Source organism: Equus caballus, chromosome 26 (genome assembly GCF_041296265.1).
Source record: "Equus caballus isolate H_3958 breed thoroughbred chromosome 26, TB-T2T, whole genome shotgun sequence".
Lineage (NCBI taxonomy): Eukaryota > Metazoa > Chordata > Mammalia > Perissodactyla > Equidae > Equus > Equus caballus.
In genome coordinates this window covers 35,529,419-35,547,820 of record NC_091709.1, presented here as the reverse complement: position 1 = coordinate 35,547,820, position 18,402 = coordinate 35,529,419, and the positions used below count along the sequence as shown (strand labels likewise).

The 18,402-nt window shown below is 43.3% G+C and overlaps 1 long non-coding RNA gene across 5 annotated transcripts; it reads left to right on the top strand.

Moving 5' to 3' along the window:
* Positions 1-39: 39 nt before the first annotated feature.
* On the top strand, positions 40-14,363 carry LOC102150273 (uncharacterized). Of its 5 annotated transcripts, XR_011432774.1 has the most exons (5): positions 74-213; positions 514-609; positions 5,661-5,765; positions 6,135-6,330; positions 14,110-14,363. It is a non-coding gene; the product is annotated as an uncharacterized lncRNA (long non-coding RNA). The 5 variants fall into 5 exon arrangements; XR_011432776.1 differs by lacking the exon at positions 514-609 and having other exon boundaries at positions 40-213; XR_011432773.1 differs by lacking the exon at positions 514-609 and having other exon boundaries at positions 70-213; positions 5,584-5,765.
* Positions 14,364-18,402: the final 4,039 nt, after the last annotated feature.

The window sequence follows — 18,402 nt, the reverse complement described above, 5'->3', positions numbered from 1 at the left end:
GCCCCCCTCCCTACCGGAGGCCTCGCGACGCCAGTTGCCGGGAACGGCCGGGGGCGGGGCCGAGGAGCCACGTGGGGAACCTTGTCCTCGGCGCTGCAGGCTGCCTCCGCCTTGCGGCCGTGAACCGCCCGGAGACCTTGAGCGTGGAAAAAAACATTTTTTCTCTCAAAGGTGTAACCTGTGGATCGCAGTAGGCGAAACTGGGAAAATGAGGTATACGTGCACGCCTTGAAGATCTGAAGTCACTCTGTCTGGAAATATCTTTAGTTATAACTGCCTTGGGTCACAACATTGTCTCATTTAGTTGGAAATTGGGACGCGTCAAGCTGGGTGCTTTCGTAGTTTTCATTTTCTGTCTTGCTTTCTGGTTTTCTGAGGGTGTGTAAAGTCGGTATATCTCAATCCTTGCCCTCACCTTTTCTTCTGTGCAATTTTCTTAGTCTTTAGCTCATAGAGCTGCTTATTTGCTTACAAGAATTCTGTATTCTTTTCAAATTGTTCCTGTGTGGCAAGGCCACAACCCTAAAAATGCCAAAATGTCAACAGATTGACTTCAATGCCTCTCTCGTATTTCGTCTGACTCTACTGCCACGACAGTCGAGGAGAAGAGTAAATAATTTATGATACCTCCGTACACCAAATGCTACTTATCCTTCAAGGAAGATATTTCAAAAACGTATTATGGAATGAGAAAACAATACAAATTACTTTTGTGGGTTTTTTTAAAAAGTGTAAACATATTTACCTGTGTGCTCAGAACTTTCTAGAAAGATGTACAGGGGACGGTGGGTACTTTTGGGGAGTGCAAATTCAAAGGTTACTGATGTTCTTCTCTTAGAATTTTTTTTCTGTTTGCAATGTGCGTGCATTTGTCTGCAACAATATGGCTTGGAATGAGAACCCTCCCCCACACACACACTTTTGTTGGGAGAATGGTTTGATAGACTTTGGTGGGATGGGGGCATGAGGAGAGAGGAATCTTTATCTTCCATCCTCCCAGCCGGTGCCTGAATAACAAAGGTGGATGAACTGTTTTCAGAGTGGAGGTTAAATTCACCTGGAAGCATGCATTAGACTCTTCTAGAAGGCTTGTTAAACCGCGGGTTGCTGTTATTTCTGACGCCGTGGGTCTGGGTGGGAACCCAGAATTTGCATTCCTAACTTGTCCCCAGGTACCAGTGATGCTGCTGGTCTGGGACCTCACTTTGGGAACCTCTGGCTTTTGGGTATTTTTCATGCCCAGTGAAGTCCACAAGGTGGGGGCAAGCTGGAGCCACTTGACTCAAAATAGGAGATGAGGAAGCCAGCTGGGTGGCGAAGTGGTTAAGTTCATGCACTCTGCTTGAGTGGCCTGTGGTTCGCAGCTTCAGATCCTGGGTACAGACCTGTTATACACTGCTTGTCAAGCCGTGCTGTGGCGGCATCCCACATAAAACAGAGGAAGATTGGCACAGTTGTTAGCTAAGGGCCAATCTTCCTCACAAAAAAAAAGAAGAGATGGGGAAAGTGCTCTGAAAAGAAGTGTAGAGAAAGAAGCCGCAGACAGAGGCCAAAAAGGGGCACACCTGAAGGGGCTCTGCCTGCTGGGGACTTCTGCTCCATTTACTTTGTGCAATTTAGTTGTGAGGATGGCAGAATACTGAGGCCTAATTCAAGGCCAGAGTGAAGCAAGGACAGAGGCTGCTCCAGCCATGTCTGGGTTGTGCTTTCCAGTCCTTCTGTCTTTTGGTCTTTCTTCCTTCTTCCCTCTCTCCCTTCCTTCCTACTCTGAGTCATCCTCTGTCAGAGATACACAATCCACATTGTTTTATCATCCTCTGAAAAGTGTACGTTTGTGATTTTGCTTGTTGAACTTACTAGTATTCTCCAGATAACTGGCATGTGCTAGACAGTTGCATAAATGTGCAAGTGAGAGCCAAAAGGCCTTTGCCCAAGGCCGCAGTTTCTTTGGGTTCCAGGAAGTTGAGAGTCAGATTTCAGTTCACTGGGAGAGCTTGGCACTGAGGCTGACCACGGATACAAAGAGTGGCCCTGGGACATTAAGTCTCTTCTTTTGAGATATGTAGACAAAGCCTGGACAGCCCCTTGTTGGGGTCAGTGGAAGGGCTTGTGTCCTGCGGGATTAGGGGACCCCTGAGGTTCATTCCTAGTACCGCCCTCACACCTGGGCAAGGGGGTCCCACACTATAGAGGCCCCCGTTCTGTCCCTCCTCTGGCCACTTCTCCCATGGGAGAAAGAGTCTGTGGAACTGAGAAGATGCTGCCACCCAGAACCTTCCTCCTCTCCTGGAACAGGGTTAAGGAATTTAAATATGTGAATCTGAACAGTATTTGTGTCTTCCTAAAGCAGATGTCTCGGCCTTGGCACTATGGACATGTGGGGCCTGATAACTCCTTGTCATGGGGGGCCGGCCTGTGCATGGCAGGATGTCCTCAGCCTACTAGATGCCCCCGGCACCCCCTCTCCAAGCTGTGACAACAGGAATTTCTCCAGGCATTACCAAATGTTCTCTGGGAGGCGAAATTGCCTGTAATCAAGAACCACTGTTCGAGAACACGCATTGAGTACCCAGGACCCTGGAATTTCCTGCCCAAATAGCTGCAAGCCTGTTTCCCACCATCAGTACACACCTAAGCTTGACCATAGTCCCCTCTCAGTGCAGCCTGGAGCCTGGGGTAGGGAAAAGAGGAAAGACCAGGGACAGGGGGCTGCCTCTCAATCTGCTGCCACCTTCCTACACAGAACTCAGAGAAGTCCAAGCATTCCAAACTTGAACCTGCCTTCCACGTCTTCATGAAGCTATATATATGTTAAGGCAGGAGGATGGGTTCTATTTTATTGGGCTGGGTTATCTTGACTTATAATGTTTAAATATCTAACACATAGTATAAGGGCCTCCCTTTGTGCTCTTGTCCCTGTCCTGTAAAAGTGAAGAGAAGCCTATTCATGTCGACCTTGAGATCCTGTAATCGAATGGCTTTGGGGCGCTCCTGCCCCATAATCTAGTGACAGAGTTCACGTCTCTCCAACTGGGGTGTGACTGGAGAACTCAGGTAATTTTGAAAAGTTCACTGTTATACCAGGCCCATCCCATGGAGAGTCCTTATCTCCAAGAAGTCCCAGAACGTGGCTGGAATCTGACAGTCAGAATGGAGCACAGTAATCCAGAGGGGCTGATTTTGTCAGGAATGGTGAGGAGGTCTGGATGCCTGAGATCAGATTGCAGGCGTGCAGATGACTAAGCAGTTTAGAGTGTGGCATTCTGGCCTTCCTGAGAACGGAAATCTGTGTTTTGGGACCTCTGTAGTTAGGAGGTGAGCAAGAAGGTAGACCAGAAGTTCAGTCTCGCACCTCCGTTCCTTCTTCCTCCTTTCTTAGGATTCGTTTGTCTCTTTTCCCCTTTATTTCATCTTTCTCTTTCCATAAATCATTTTTCCTTCTGTGACCCAAGGCCATTTCTCAGTAAATGTGTAGTTTTCTATTAATCTCCTTCACCTCACACATCACAAAGGGATTATCACCAAGGCCTTTGCTTATGAAAAACATGTTTTTATGAATTGTAGGAAAATGTCAGAACTAATGGAAATGCACAAGAAGCAAAGTACAAAGAGAGAGGTTTTTTAAATGCTGAGAAACAAAAGCCCTAATAACTAGAAAGCAAATTAGAAATAGTTGAAAGTGGTATTAGCTAGTCCTACCTGCAGATATTTAATGGTAGGAAATCCTCAAACCCAAAAGCTCTTGCCAGTAAACGCTGTTAGATGATAGCAGAGAATCATGAGGTATCTGGGGCATTATTGAAAGCTGGAGAGGGCAAAGTATAAAAATGAATTTAGATCGTGAGTAAGCAGAAGTGAACAGCTTGGGATTAGAAATTTGCAAACTCTAATTGAGAGTCAGCTATATATTTAACAATCTTGGCAATAACGCATGTCGTACGCTACCTGTTTAGCACTTCCAGCCTGCACTCTGGCTCATTCTCGCCCCCTCTGTCGTCTCGGGTAATTTTCTCCAGAGCTTGGCTGTAAATCAAAGGTACCTGGGCCAGGTGTAGTGCTTGTCAACCCTGACTGCACAGTAGGACCACCTGGGAGCTTTTCTGAAAAACACTGTGCTTGGACCCCATTGTGTTCAAATGTTCAAACTGTATATTTGAAGTGTAAATGCACATTACGTTCCTGTAAGATACATGCAAAACTAACAGTGGTGTCCATTAGAAACGGGCTGCTTACCTTGGCCCTTTTCATCACATGAGAAAAATAAACCTCTATTTGGTTAAACAAGCACAAACAGGTTTCTGTTATATGGATCAAAAGCAAGAGGAAGAGCTGCCTGGATCTAACATCTGTTGCCAATCTTCCTCTTTTTTTTTTTTTTTTTTTCCTTGAGGAAGGTTCACCCTGAGCTAACATTCATGCCAATTCGTCTGCTTTTTGTATATGGGTCACTGCCACAGCATGGCCACCAACAAGTGGTGTAGGTCTCTGCCCGGGAACCCAACCAAGGCCGCCGAAGGAGAGCACGCTGAACTTAACCACTAGGCCACAAGGCTGGCCCCAGCAATTTCTAACTCTACAGGAGTTTAGCAGGGAGTGGCATGATTATGTTCATATGTAAGAATGGTGCCTAGGATATCTGAGTGGGTGGGTTGAGAGGGGGTGGGGTGAGTCTGAAGGCAGAGAGTGATAAGGCCCTGGCTTAAGGCCGTTACTGGGAAAAAGGGGAGAGATAATGAAAATGGAAGCTCAAGCCTCAGTGACAAACTAGTCGTGCAGGGCGAGGGAGGGGGAAGGCCATGTTAGCTCCCAGGTTTCGGGCTTAGAGACTGGGTGAATGAGGAAAGCAAGTTAGGAACAGAGAGCTTAATTCAGGACAGGGTACATCTGGGTGCTGGAGGAAACTTGAAGTGCCGAGCTGGAAGCGTCCACTTGGACATGAGTCTGAGCCTTGGGGTCACCCCTAAGTCTGGGCTCTGTATCAAACTTAACACACCGTGCTATTCAGATTTGTAGAGAAAATGCAGTTGTTTATTCCCTCTAGGGAATATCCTTGTCTTCGTGATCCTTACCACTCTGGGTGGGTAGGAATCGGTGCCACTTAGATATGCTAATGATGTTATCTCTCTTTTAGACGGTCTCTTTAGAGCAGTGATTTAGAGTAAACCTTAATAACATTAGAATCAGCTGGAAGACTTGTGAAACCAAAGCTTGCTGGTCCCCACGCCCCAGAGGCTTTTTTCTTTTTCTAAAAAAGCCCAGCTTTATTAATATAAAATTTATGTACTATAGAAAAATTCACCCATTGTAAGTGTACACTTCAGTGATTTTTTTTTTTTAGTAAATTTATGTAGTTGGCAACCAAAATGCACCTTTAGAACATTTCCATCAGCCCAACAAGTTTCCTCGTGTTGGTTTTTGCCTAATCCCTTCTCCTACTCTGAGCCTTAGGCAACCACTGATCTGCTTTTTCCTCTGTAAATTTGCCTTTTCTGGACATTTCTTTTTTAAACAATTTTTTTAAAAAGATTTTATTTTTCCTTTTTCTCCCCAAAGCCCCCCGGTACATAGTTGTATGTTTTTTAGTTGTGTGTCCTTCTAGTTGTGGCATGTGGGACGCCACCTCAGCATGGCTTGATGAGCGGTGCCTTGTCCACACCCAGGATCCGAACTGGCGAAACCCTGGGCCGCCGAAGCAGAGCGCGCGAACCTAACCACTCGGCCACGGGGCCAGCCCCAAGGACATTTCTTAGAAATGGAGTCCTACAGTAGGTAGTCTTTTACATCTGGCTACTTTCACTTAGCGTAATGTTGTAGTATTGAATCTATGTTGTAACGTGTATCAGTAGTTAGTTCCTTTTTGTGTCTAAATACTGCTCCCTTGCATGGATATACCACAAGTTGTTTTTCTACTCACAAGTTAAAGGACATTAGGAGTTATTATGGGTTCAAGTTCAAATTGTGTCCTTTCCAAAATACATTCTGAAGTCCTAACCCCCAGGACCTCAGAACGTGACCTTGTTTGGAAGTGGGGTCATTGCAGATGTAATTAGTTCCAATGGGATCATACTGGAGTAGGGTGGAGCCCTCCTCGAGTATGAGTAGCGGCCTTATTAAAAGAGGAAATTTGTTCACAGACACGCACACAGAACGAACACTCTGTGAGGGTGAAGACAGAGATCACAGTGATGTTTCTACATGCCAGGGAACACCAAAGATGACCAGCAGACCCCAAGAAGCTGGGGGAGATGCCTGGGACAGACTCTTCTTCACAGCCTCAGAATGAACCAACCCTGCTGACGCCTTGATCTCAGACTTCCAGCCTCCAGAGCTGTGAGACAATCCATTTCTGTTACTTAAGCCACTCAGTTTGTTACAGCAGCCCTAACAGACTCATACAGGATTATTTCCAGGTTTTGAATATCGTGAATAATTCTGCCCAGGACATTGGTATACATGTCTGTGGATATACAGTTTCATTTCTCTTTGGTTTACTTTTTAACTGTTGTTTAACTTTTTAAAAACTGCCAAATAGTTCTTCGAAGTGGCTGCATCACTTTACATTCCCGTCAGCAACATGTGAGGGTTCCACTTTCTCCGCATCCTCACCAACACTTGGTATTATTTGTCTTTTAAATTATAGCCATTCTAGTGAGTGGGTAGTGGTATTTCATTGTAGTTTTAATTTGCATTTCCCTAATGACCAATGATGTTGAGCATCTTTTGTTGTGTTTATTAGCTATTTATATATCTTCTTTGATGAAATGTCTATGAGAGTCTTCTCCCATTTTTTGGACTTGTAACACTGGCTGGAACCTCCAGTCCAATGTTGATTAGAAGGGGTAAGAGCTGAGATCCTTGGGTTGTTCCCAATAGTTGGGGGAAGAGTGCAATCTTTTACTATTAAGTACAATGTTATCTGTAGGTTTTTCATAGATGCCCTTTATCCAGGCTGAAGAAGTTCCATCTATTCCTAGTCTGTTAAGACTTTTTGATGTGAAAGGGTATTAGATTTTGTCAAATGCTGCTTCTGCATCTATTGAGATGATCATATGCTTCTTGTCCTTTGTTCAATTAATCTGGTTTATTACATTGAGTTTCAGATGTTTAACCAACCTTGCATTCCTGTAATAAATCCCACTTGAACAGAGTATATATTCCTTTCTCTTTTTTTTTCTTTTTTTTTGAGGAAGATTAGCCCTGAGCTAACATCTGCTGCCAGTCCCCCTCTTTTTGCTGAGGAAGACTGGCCCTAAGCTAACATCTGTGCCCATCTTCCTCTACTTTTATACGTGGGACGCCTACCACAGCATGGCTTGCCAAGCGGTGCCATGTCCACACCCTGGATCCAAACCAGTGAACCCCGGGCCACCGAAGCAGAACATGCAAATTTAACCACTGCACCACTGGGCTGGCCCCAATATATATTCCTTTGTATTTGATTTGTTGATACTTTGTTAGGGGATATTGTTCTGTAATTTTTTTCCTTGTAGTGTCTTTAGTATCAGGATAATACTAGTCTCATTGAATAAGTTGAGAAGCATTCCCTCCTCCTCTATTTTCTGAAAGAATTTATGAAAGTTGAGTTATTTGTATTTAAATATTTGTGGCCCAGTGGCGTAGTGGTTAAGTTCATGCCCTGTGCTTCAGTGGCCCAGGGTTTCCCAGTTTGGATCCTGGGCACAGACCTGGCACCGCTGTGGCCATGCTGTGGCAGGCGTCCCACATATAAAATAGAGGAAGATGGGCACAGATGTTAGCTCAGGGCCAATCTTCCAAAAAAATATATATGTATATTGGTAGAATTCACTAGTGAAGCCATCAAGACTTGAGCTTTTCTTTGTGGGAGAATTGTTAATTACTAATTCAATTTCTTACTGGAAGTCTATTCGGATTTTCTATTTCTTCTTGAGTCTGTTTTGGTAGTTTATGTCTTTCAAGGAATTTGTCCATTTCATCTAAATTGTCTAACTTGTTGGTATAGAGTTGTCTGTTCATAGTATTTCCTTATAGACTTTTAATTTCTATAGGGTTGATTGTAGCGTCCCCTCTTTCATTCTCGATTTTGGTAATTTGTGTGTTGCTCTTATTTTCTTGGTCAATCTAACTAAGCAGTTGTCAATTTTGTTAACTCTTTTCGAAGTACCAACTTTTGGTTTCAATGATTTTCTCTGTTGTTCTTCTATTTTCTATTTCATTGATTCCAAATCTAATCTTTATTATGTCTTTCCTTCTGCTTGCCTTGGGTTTGTCTTGCTTTTCTTTTGTCTAGTTTCTTAAGATTGAAGCTTTGTTTATTGTGTCAAAAGTGACTAGAATGGAGCCATTTTAAAATGGAATCAGCGCTGCCTTTCTAGAGAAACTGCCTTGCTCACTTGAACCTTGGACTGGGCCAAACCTATGGACTGGAACAAAATGGCAATTGTTTTGCAAGCAATTGTTTGAAAAGTTTGAAGGAGAACAGACGTCCTGATCACAAAGACTGAGGATTGTGGACCTTCTGAAGACAGAATCAATAGTCAATCAATGTTTAACTGAGACTAGCTCTCTGCCTCCAACTCCAATTAAAATTCTTTGTAATACAACCTCCCTTCTTGGCCTTTAAAAGCCCCTGGCTTTTACTCCCTAGGAGGACACTATTTAGGTTTCTACCTGAATCTGTGCTTCCTGAATTGCAGTTCTTTGATCCCAAATAAATGCTTTGCCTCTTAAACTAGTTTCTGTTTTTGCAGGATGACCATTGATTTGAGAACTTTCTTCTTTTCTAGTGTGGATTATAAATTTCCCTCTAAGCTTTGCAGTAGCTGCACCCGTAACTTGATATGTTACATTTTCATTTTATTTTAGTTCAGAACATTCTCTAATTTCTCTCGTGATTTCTTTTTTGACCCATGGGTTTCTTTAAAGTGTAGCGCCTCACTTCCAAATATTCGGCGATTTCCTTCTGTTGCTGAGTCCTAATTTAATTCCATAGTGAATTAAAAGAATAGAGTTTGTATGATTTCATTCCTTTTAAATGTATTGAGACTTATTTTGTGGCCTGGCATTTTATCTGTTTTGGAGGATGTTCTGTCGCATTTGAAATGAACGTGTATCTGTAGTTGTTTAGTGAAACATTCCACGTGTATCAATTAGACTGCCTGGGGTGATAGAACTGTTTAAGTCTTCTGTATCCTTGCTGATTTTCTGTCTAGTTTTCTGTCAGTTATTGAAAGTGGGATATTGAAATCTCCAACTATTATTACTGTATTGTCTACATTTCCTTTTAATTCTCAGGTTTTTTTCGTGTTTTTGAGACTCTGTATTTGACACATACATGTTTATAGTTGTTATACATTCCTGATAGAATAACTTTTTTATCATTAAGAAACATCTCTTTGTCTCTAGTAATATTTCTTGTCTTGAAGTCTTTTTTAGCTGATATCCAGATAGCCACCTCAACTCTCTTATGGTTATTGCTTTCATAGTAAATCTTTTTCCTTCTGACCTATTTGTATCTCTGAATCTAAGATGTGTCTCTTGCAGGCAGCAAATGGTTGCATCTTACCCTTTTTATCTAAGCTCAACATCTCTGTTCTTTGATTGGGATGTTTGGACCATTCACATTTAATGTGATAATGTTTGAATTTACATTTTCCATTTTGCTATTTGTTTCCTATGTGGCTCCTATCTTCTTTGTTTCTCCATTCCTTTTTTACTGCTTTCTTTTCTGTTAAATATTTTTTAGTATGTCATTTAAATTCCTCTGTTAATTTTTTTTTACTATTTTAAAATTTATTTTATTAGTGGTTACTCTGTAGATTATAACATCTTAACATCTCAAAACCTAGTTGAGATTAATACTAATTTAATTCTGGTAAAATACAAACTTTGCTCCAAGTTAGCTCAATTCTCTCCCCTCTTCTTTGTATTATTGTTATATGTATTACATGTAAATGTGGTATAAACCCAACAATGTAGTATTATGATTATTGCTTTATACACTCATGTCTCGAAGTTAAGAGAAGAAATGAGGAAATTATATTTATAGAGTCTCTTATATTAACCCACATATTTACCATTTCCAACGCTTTTCATTTCTTCCTGTGCATTTAAATTGCCCTCCGATGTCACTTACTTTCAGTGTGAAGTATAGTATTTCTTGAAAGGCAAGGCTGTCATCACCTCCACTGACAGTGCCCCTGGACGTGGGCATCACTCACCACACCAGATCAAGTGAGCCCCCTGCAACCATGCACGTAGCTGCCAGTGCTCGTGGCCTGCCTTGTCCTGGCAGAACCGCCACACCCACTGGGCTCCAGGAGATGGAAGCGGTCCTGGGCAAGAATGGTCAGACAGCCAATGTTCTTACCCAAAGTTCAGCAGTTTTTCAAGCATAAACGCTTCTCAGATTGTTGTATGCCTTTGGTCAATTTCCAGAGCACTGACATCGTTGTTTTTTTTCCATTTTATCTAACTTTATAGTTGGTTTCTGGGGAGAGGATTTGCTGACCTTTTCACATGGCCGTAGCCAAAAGTCTCTTCCTCCCCCTATGTTTCTGATTCTTTAGACCCGGGGTGTGGCTGAAGGATTTGTATCTTAGTGAGTTCTTAGGTGATACTAATGCTGCTGCTCCAGGGACCACACTTTGAAAACCACTTCGTTAGGTTAACTCAGTCTCTTTTAGGTGTTAAAACAACTTTCTCAGATATGAATTTGCTATGAGCACATATAAAGTTTTATTTTAAACTTGCTGCAGAGGAACAAAGAGTCTAATAAAGCAAGTTCAGACATTCCTTTCTGGTAAAAACTTTTGATAGAAGTGAAGGTGACCAGATAATATTGTTTTTTTCTTTCTTTCTATTTTTAAGATTGGCACCTGAGCTAACAACTGGTGCCAGTCTTTTTTTTTTTTTTTTTCGGCTTTTTCTTCCCAAATCCCCCTACTATATAGTTGTATATTTGAGTTGTGGGCCCTTCTAGTTGTGGCATGTGGGACACCGCCTCCACATGGCCTCGTGGCTGGTGCCATGTCTGCGCCCAGAATCTGAACTGGCGAAACCCTGGGCCACCACAGGGCCGGCCCCAACCAGATAATATTGTTAACATTAGGTTCAAAAAAGAGCTGTCAGTTGAAAGATTATCTGTTTAACACCAGCTGATGGTCAACAATTGAGGTGACTCATGACAAGACAGTGCAGGTAGATCTTAACTGCTTAACGTTGGCTCTTAATCTCATCAAAGTCTAAGAGGAAATCGCTCAATTATTTTATCGTAGGTGCTAGACACTTCCCCGAGGAGGTTGTTAGTCATCCCAAGCCCCACAGTGCTTCTGCAGACTGCCTTCCTCAGATTGTGGACGATTTGGTGTGTCACTGATAAGTGCTGAGTCCTCTCCTTCCTGCTGTCCCACTCCAGGATGGACCCTGGGCATCTGGTTGGCTGAGGTCAGGTGGCAATGGAGGAGGGGCCTTACATCCGTGTGATGTCATCAGGGCTCTTGTTGGTTTCCCGACTGGTGACAGCTGCACTGTGACTGGTCCCATGCCTGTCATGTGTGGTTCTGACCATTTGCCTCTTGTCACCAAGTCCCTTCTTCTTTGTGCTGCCCCTAGGCTTCTGCTGGTCCACCCGTCAGTTCAGCCTTTTTATATCCCAACACTGGGATCCACAGCAACTTCTGGGTGCCCTAGGTGCTAGGCACAGGCCATGTTTTGCGCCTCAGACTTCCCTACGCTGCCACCTCTGTCCACACCCAACTGGCCTGTCCCTGTGCCGTGTTGGAATGTCTCCACATGGAGCATCTTCTAAGCTTTTCCCCATCTCTGCCCATTATTGTATGTGTGCCACCAGTGCTCCTAAAGTTCGCAAGGTCTTCCATTTCCATCTGTTTCTCCGTCAACCCTCAGAACTCACAGGGAGAGAGGCAGCGAGGACCTGCGTGGCTCATACCGCTTACTTCCTCTGCGGCTCTCTCCTTGTCCCTTTCTTCCCACAATATTGAAGAAAAGGTGTTTTGCTTTCTCCGCCTCAGAGCATCTCAAACTTTAGCTGCATCAGAACCCCCCTGGAGGGTTTGTTAAAGCACAAATGACGCAGCCCCATCCTTGGAGTTGCTGATTCAGGAGGTCTGGGGTGGAACCTGAGAATGTGCGTTTCTAACAAGTTCCTAGAGATGTCGCTGCTGCTGCTGCTGGTCTGCTAACCACACTTAAGAACCACTGGTCTACCTTCTACCCTGATTTCTTTCTTTTTTTTTTTTATTTGAGGAAGATTAGCTCTGAGCTAACATCTGCTGCCAACCCTCCTCTTTTTGCTGAGGAAGACTGGCCCTGAGCTAACATCCATGCCCATCTTCCTCTCCTTTGTATGTGGGATGCCTACCACAGCATGGCTCATGAAGCAATGCCATGTCCACACCTGGGATCGAACCGGCGAACCCTGGGCCACCAAAGCGGAATGTGCGCACTTAACCGCTGCACCACCGGGCCAGCCCCTACCCTGATTTCTTGCTACCCCGATTTCAAGTAAAATTCTATAATCTTTTTACAAGGCTTGACTCTTGATTTGTTAATGCACGCTAAAGGAACTTAGAAAATCATTTTCTCTCAACAAAAGTTTTTCACACTGTGATCTTCTTTTTTTTTTTTTTTTTTTGAGGAAGATTAGCCCTGAGCTAACATCTGCCGCCAATCCTTCTCTTTTTGCTGAGGAAGACTGGCCCTGTGCCCGCCTTCCTCTATTTTGTATGTGGGATGCCTGCCAAAACATGGCTTGATAAGCAATGCATAGGTCCGCACCAGGGATCCCGTGAACCCTGGGCCACTGAAGTGGAACGTGCAAACTTAACCACTACGCCACCAGACCAGCCCCTCAAACTATTATCTTCTAAAGAGGGGCAACTGTAATTTGTTGTCCAAACAGGGACACCTTTGGTAGTTAAACGGATTAATATTAATAATAATGCCAAGCCCACAAGAGGAGATGGGATTGTCTCAGGCAAATCAGGATGCCTGGTTACCCCATGCTATGGCCTCAAGAAAATCATCTTCGGAACTCAAAGCAATTAATTCCTTGTTCTAGGAGTGAACAACCTCTCCTTTCCTGGGACTGAGAGGCCCATGGCTCAAACTTGGAGTTGGGAGGCTACCAGGGACTACGATTTAAGAGGGCAACAAAAATGCAGTGGTTTAATATTTTCAAAACATCATCCCCATCATATGTATTTGGAGTTATCCAACTGTAGCGCCAAAGAGCCCAGCAGCCTGTAGCCACAAAATAAAGGCCGTTTGCATTTTCCCCCTGGCACGAGCCCCCACCGGCTCTATTGGAAACTAGCGCTTCTTCCCGTCCCCAGGTGTCCTTAGCTATTTCTGGGCAGACCCAAAGTAGCAGCTCACGTGTACCCACAAACCAGAATGTCAGCTGCAGCCTTCACACGGCCTCGTTCTTCCTCTTCTGCTCTGGCTTCTTGTTCCCATCCGTAGTCCACAGAGCCACCTGAGAAATTTCCCTCTGCTCCTGCCCATCATGAGGACCCCCAATTCCATGCCTTGGGGGCTGCCTCCAGATGCTCTGTAGTCTCTGGTACTGGAGTGTGGCTGGGTTTCCTGCCGAGGCAGAGAGGAGGACAGCCTCCAACTCTTGCCACACTTGGTTTCCTGGGCCCCAAGTTGGATATATTTTGAAGGCAATGCCAATAGGATTTTCTGATGGTTAGGACGTTGAGTGCAAGAGGAGAGGGGTCCAGGATGATTCCAGGGTTTTGGCACGATGCACAAGGTCGTTATTAAATAAGATGGTCTGGAAGACTGTGGGTGGAGCCGGTATGAGGGGAAAGATGAGTAGTTTTGTTAGTGCCGCCTAAATAGCTAAGATAAATACAGCCAATGGTTATAGGTTAGCATAAAGGAAGCCATCTTACAGAGAGGAACCATGTTAGGACTATAAATGACCCTGATCCACAAGACACCTCCCCTGTCTTTGTCAGCAATGCTGTAGTTTGCATGTGGCCTAGATAAGTCCACCTGCTTGTCAGAAATATGCGTGCTCTGCTATTTTCATAGCCTTGGCTTATACATAGACCTCTCTATTCCGATAAGGCAATAACTTTGTTCTCTAAATTTTCCCAGGGATGTAACAACCTCCGGGAAAAAGACTTCTGCTGGTATCCATCACCAGTGACGGGACAAAGGGATGATCTGGAGTCTCAAGGACTACAAGACCAGATGGTCAACATTCCAAGACCTCTGCCCCCCAACCTTCAGCCCATTTGCCCTGTATAACTGCTGCAAATTTTTGTGGTTTTAAGACAGTTCTTTGGGACACTAGTCTACTATCTCCCCCCTTGCTAGCAAGCTGTAATAAAAAGACCCTTTGTCTCCTACCCCCTTGCCTCTCGATGGTTGACTTGTCTTTGCAGCGAGAAGATCCCTTTTGTCGGTTACAGTTTCATTTCTGACATAGTTAAGTTCTCGATGTCTCTCAGACACCTCAGATGAGAAAGATAATAACGAACCTTCCCTTTCAACATCTACATGGTTACCGTAGACGAAGAGTTGAATTTACATGTAAAGATTATTTTTCAATTCCAACAGCTGTCAACAAATTGCCAGCCCAATGGCTCCGATTTTCTTCCAGAGTCTATCCTCCCCTGTGGGACTGGAGGAAATCCCAATTCTCTAAACCAGCCAGGGTCACCTCATTCTGCATGTCAGTAATGAGTTTAGGGGTAAGCCTGACACCCACCCAATTCCAGTCAGTGAGACATATGGGGAAGTCATCTGGAGGTTTCTGGGAAATGTTCTCTTTCTTTAAAAAAGATAGGCAAAAGGAGGAATTGGTCTGGCTTCTCCTCCTGGATGTCCTAGGGCAACCATCTTGCAAACATGACAGGAACTAAACTGACTAAAACAAGCCAAGGATGCTCAGGCTGAAAGATGTCATCTTCTAGCCCACTAATTAACAAACTGGAACCACCCTCTCTCTGGATCTCTTTTTCTGCAAGATGATACACCTCTTCATAGGTTAAGCCATTTCAAGATGAGTTTTTTTCACTTGCTTGTGAAAGTATCGTAACTGATATACAAAATAAGAGGGGGACATCATCCTAAGGAGGAAACCACAGAAAGTTCAGGGCAGTAGAGGAAGATGCCCAATTTATTACTGGCAAGGTCAGGCCAGTGCCAGTAGCAGGACAATTTCCAGTGCAAGGAACTGACATGCTTATGAACTTCAACAAGAAACTACTTGTTTGTCCTGGATCTGCACCTTCGCTTGGCCAGAGAGGGCAGGAGTTTCCCGTGGTGAGGGTATCTGCACCGATGGTCCGCATGCGTCGGCTGTCTCCTCCTGGGTCCTCCCTCATACGCGAGACTGCCTTGGCACTGAGGGTCAGTCCATGAATTGCTGTCACACTCCTTATTTCATTTGATCCTCACAAGCACCTGTGAGGAGGCCAGGCTGGAATCGTGATCCTCGTTTTCATAAACTGGGAATTAAGACTCAGGGAGCTGATCACAGCCTAGAAATGTCAAAACCCAGACTTGAACCCAGATTTTCTGAATTCCAGGCCAGCACGCTTTCAACCACACCGCGGAATTTGTTTTAAAGTCCAAAGTGACGTCTTATCATTGTTCTCACTGGATTATTCTAATTTTGCATATTAAGTATAACTCAAGTAACTAAATATCATAAGACTCCCGTGTGTCTTGATTTGAACAAAACACACCCTGAGTACCTGACATCTCTAGGTATGTTTGGTTTTCTGTTACTAAAAATAGCAATAACTTTCCTTCATGTGCCACTTGATAAGGACTCTTTCTCTCCCATACAGTTTTCTTACAACATATGCTTCGAGTTCACTTTTTAGTGCCTTATAGAACAGGGTTCAGAATCACATTAATTCGAGAAGTGATGTTTTTATTACTCTTGTCAGTGAAGAGGTGTTTAAATGTATAGCAGTCCTGTTACATGTGTATTAACTGTATGTGGAACGGCATGATATCTTTTTCTTCTTGTGAAACTGTCCATTTGCATGGCAGTCAAAGCTCTGAATTGGTTTGAAGTGAGAAATCCAGTCCAGTTTTACCAAGGAAGAGAAGTCAAACCAGTTCAGCCGGGTGCAAAAGTGGATCCTGATAAAGTTAGTTCAAGAGTGGACTATAGAATGTCCTTACTGTTTATTTTTGTTTTTAAGATGAGAAATATTCCAGAAATGTTAATAAGCTGAATTTTTCAAAGAGCAAATGGTATTTTAAACGTTCCAGGGAGATTTGATTATGAAAATGTGTTTGACATGTTGCCATGAAGGATGTTGATTCTCTAATCTGTTATTTCTGTGCACATTTGATAGTGAAAACACCATTATAAACCGGGAGATCTGGGGTCTGGTGTAGATTCTTCTCTCTGGTGTTCTTGGATCTCCATTTCTTCGTCAGCGGAATGAGTGATTGACAAAGTATATGAGTTTCCTATTGTTGCTGTAACAAGGGAACACAAACTTAGTGGTTTAAAACAACACAAATTTATTCTATTAACATTTCTGGAGGCTGGAACTCTGAATTCTGGGGTCTCACTGGGCTAAAATCAAAGTGTGAGTAGATCTACTTTCCTGTTTGTCTGTTGGAGTGAATCCATTGTCTTATATCTAGAGGCCGCCTGCTTTCCTTGGCTCATGGCCACTTCCACCATCTTCAAATCCAAAGGCGGCAATGGCCAGTGGAGTCTTTCTCACATTGCGTCACTCTGACACTGATTTCTCTGCCTCCCTCTCCAACTTTTAAGGATCCTTGTGATTACCTTGATCCAACCCATCCAGAATCATCTCTTTATTTTAAGGTCAACTGATGAGCAACCTAAATTCAACCTGCAACCTTACTTCCCCCTTTACCACGTAACCTAACATATTTACAGGTTCTTGGGATAAGATTTGGACATCTTTGGGAGTCATTATTTTGCCCACCACACTGGGTAATCTCTTAGATCTTTCCAGTTCAGAATTTTATGAAAAAGAGGCAATATAACTGTCCTCTATTATTTTGGTTTTAAAGTGCAATAAATAAAACCCAAACGATGAGGTGAAAGGGAAAGAAATAGACTGATTTTTTTTTATTGTTTAAATTTTATTTTTATGGGAGGAACTATATTCACGTAGTTCAAAAAACAAAACATAATAAGGAATAGATTAAAAGTCTTGCTCCCATCCTTAGTCAAGCGTATGTACCATTATTTATTGAACCAGTCCCTATTGTGTTCATTTCCTAACTCTGCCGTAACAAATTATCACAAACCTGGCGCGTTAAAACAACAGAAATTCCTTCTCCCACAGTTCTGGGGACAGATGTCCAAAATCAAGATGTCAGCAGTGTTGCAATCCCTCCGAAGTCTCTAGAGAAGAATTCTTCCTTGCCTCTCCTATCTTCTGGTGTCTCCAGGCATTTCTTGGCTTGTGGCTTCATCACTCCAATCTCTGCCTCCATAGTCACATGGCCTTCTTCCCTGTGTATGTCTGTGTGTCCTCTCCAATTCTTAGACGGACACCAGTCATTAGAATTAGGGCCCACCCATTATTTAAGATGAGGTCATACTTCATCATACATAACCTCATCTTAACTAATCACATCCAGAAAGACTCTATTTGCAAGTAAGGTCACATTCACACGTCCTAAGGTTTAGGACTTGAACTTATCTTTTGGGGGGCTATAATTCAACCCATTATGCCTATGGACTTGTGGGTGTTTTCACTTATTTGCTGTAAGAACAGATGCTGCATGTTTTCTCATGGACTTGTATGTATATTCTTATGGACTGGTGAAATGCCCCAGAAATACATTTTCCTAAAAGTGTACGTGCTGAGTCATAGGTTTTTGACAAATTCTGCTTCAAAAATGTTGCACTTGGGACCAGCCCAGTGGCGCAGTGGTTAAGTGCTCGGTGGCCTGGGGTTCGCCGGTTCAGATCCTGGGTGCAGACATGGCACCGCTTGGCATGACATGCTGTGGTAGGCGTCCCACATATAAAGTAGAGGAAGATGGGCATGGATGTTAGCTCAGGGCCAGTCTTCCTCAGCGAAAAGAGGAGGATTGGCAGCAGTTAGCTCAGGGCTAATCTTCCTCAAAAGAAAAGAAAAATGTTGCACTTATTTTCATTCCCACCCTCGATATTTGTTTTCCTACAGCCTCACCAAACCTTTATAATACCAATCTCTTTATCTACCATTCTGAGAGGTGAAGAATAAAAACCTCAGTTTTAATTTCCATTTCTTTGATTATTCATGCAAATGAGCACACTTTCATGTGTTTATTGACTCTGGAAGTTTGTGAATTGCTAGTTGTTTCTTATTCCCTTTTGAGTTGCTGGTCTATTTTTTATTTAACCCACTTTGGATACTTTAAGTGCTTATTTTTTTCGTCACCATTGGGTTT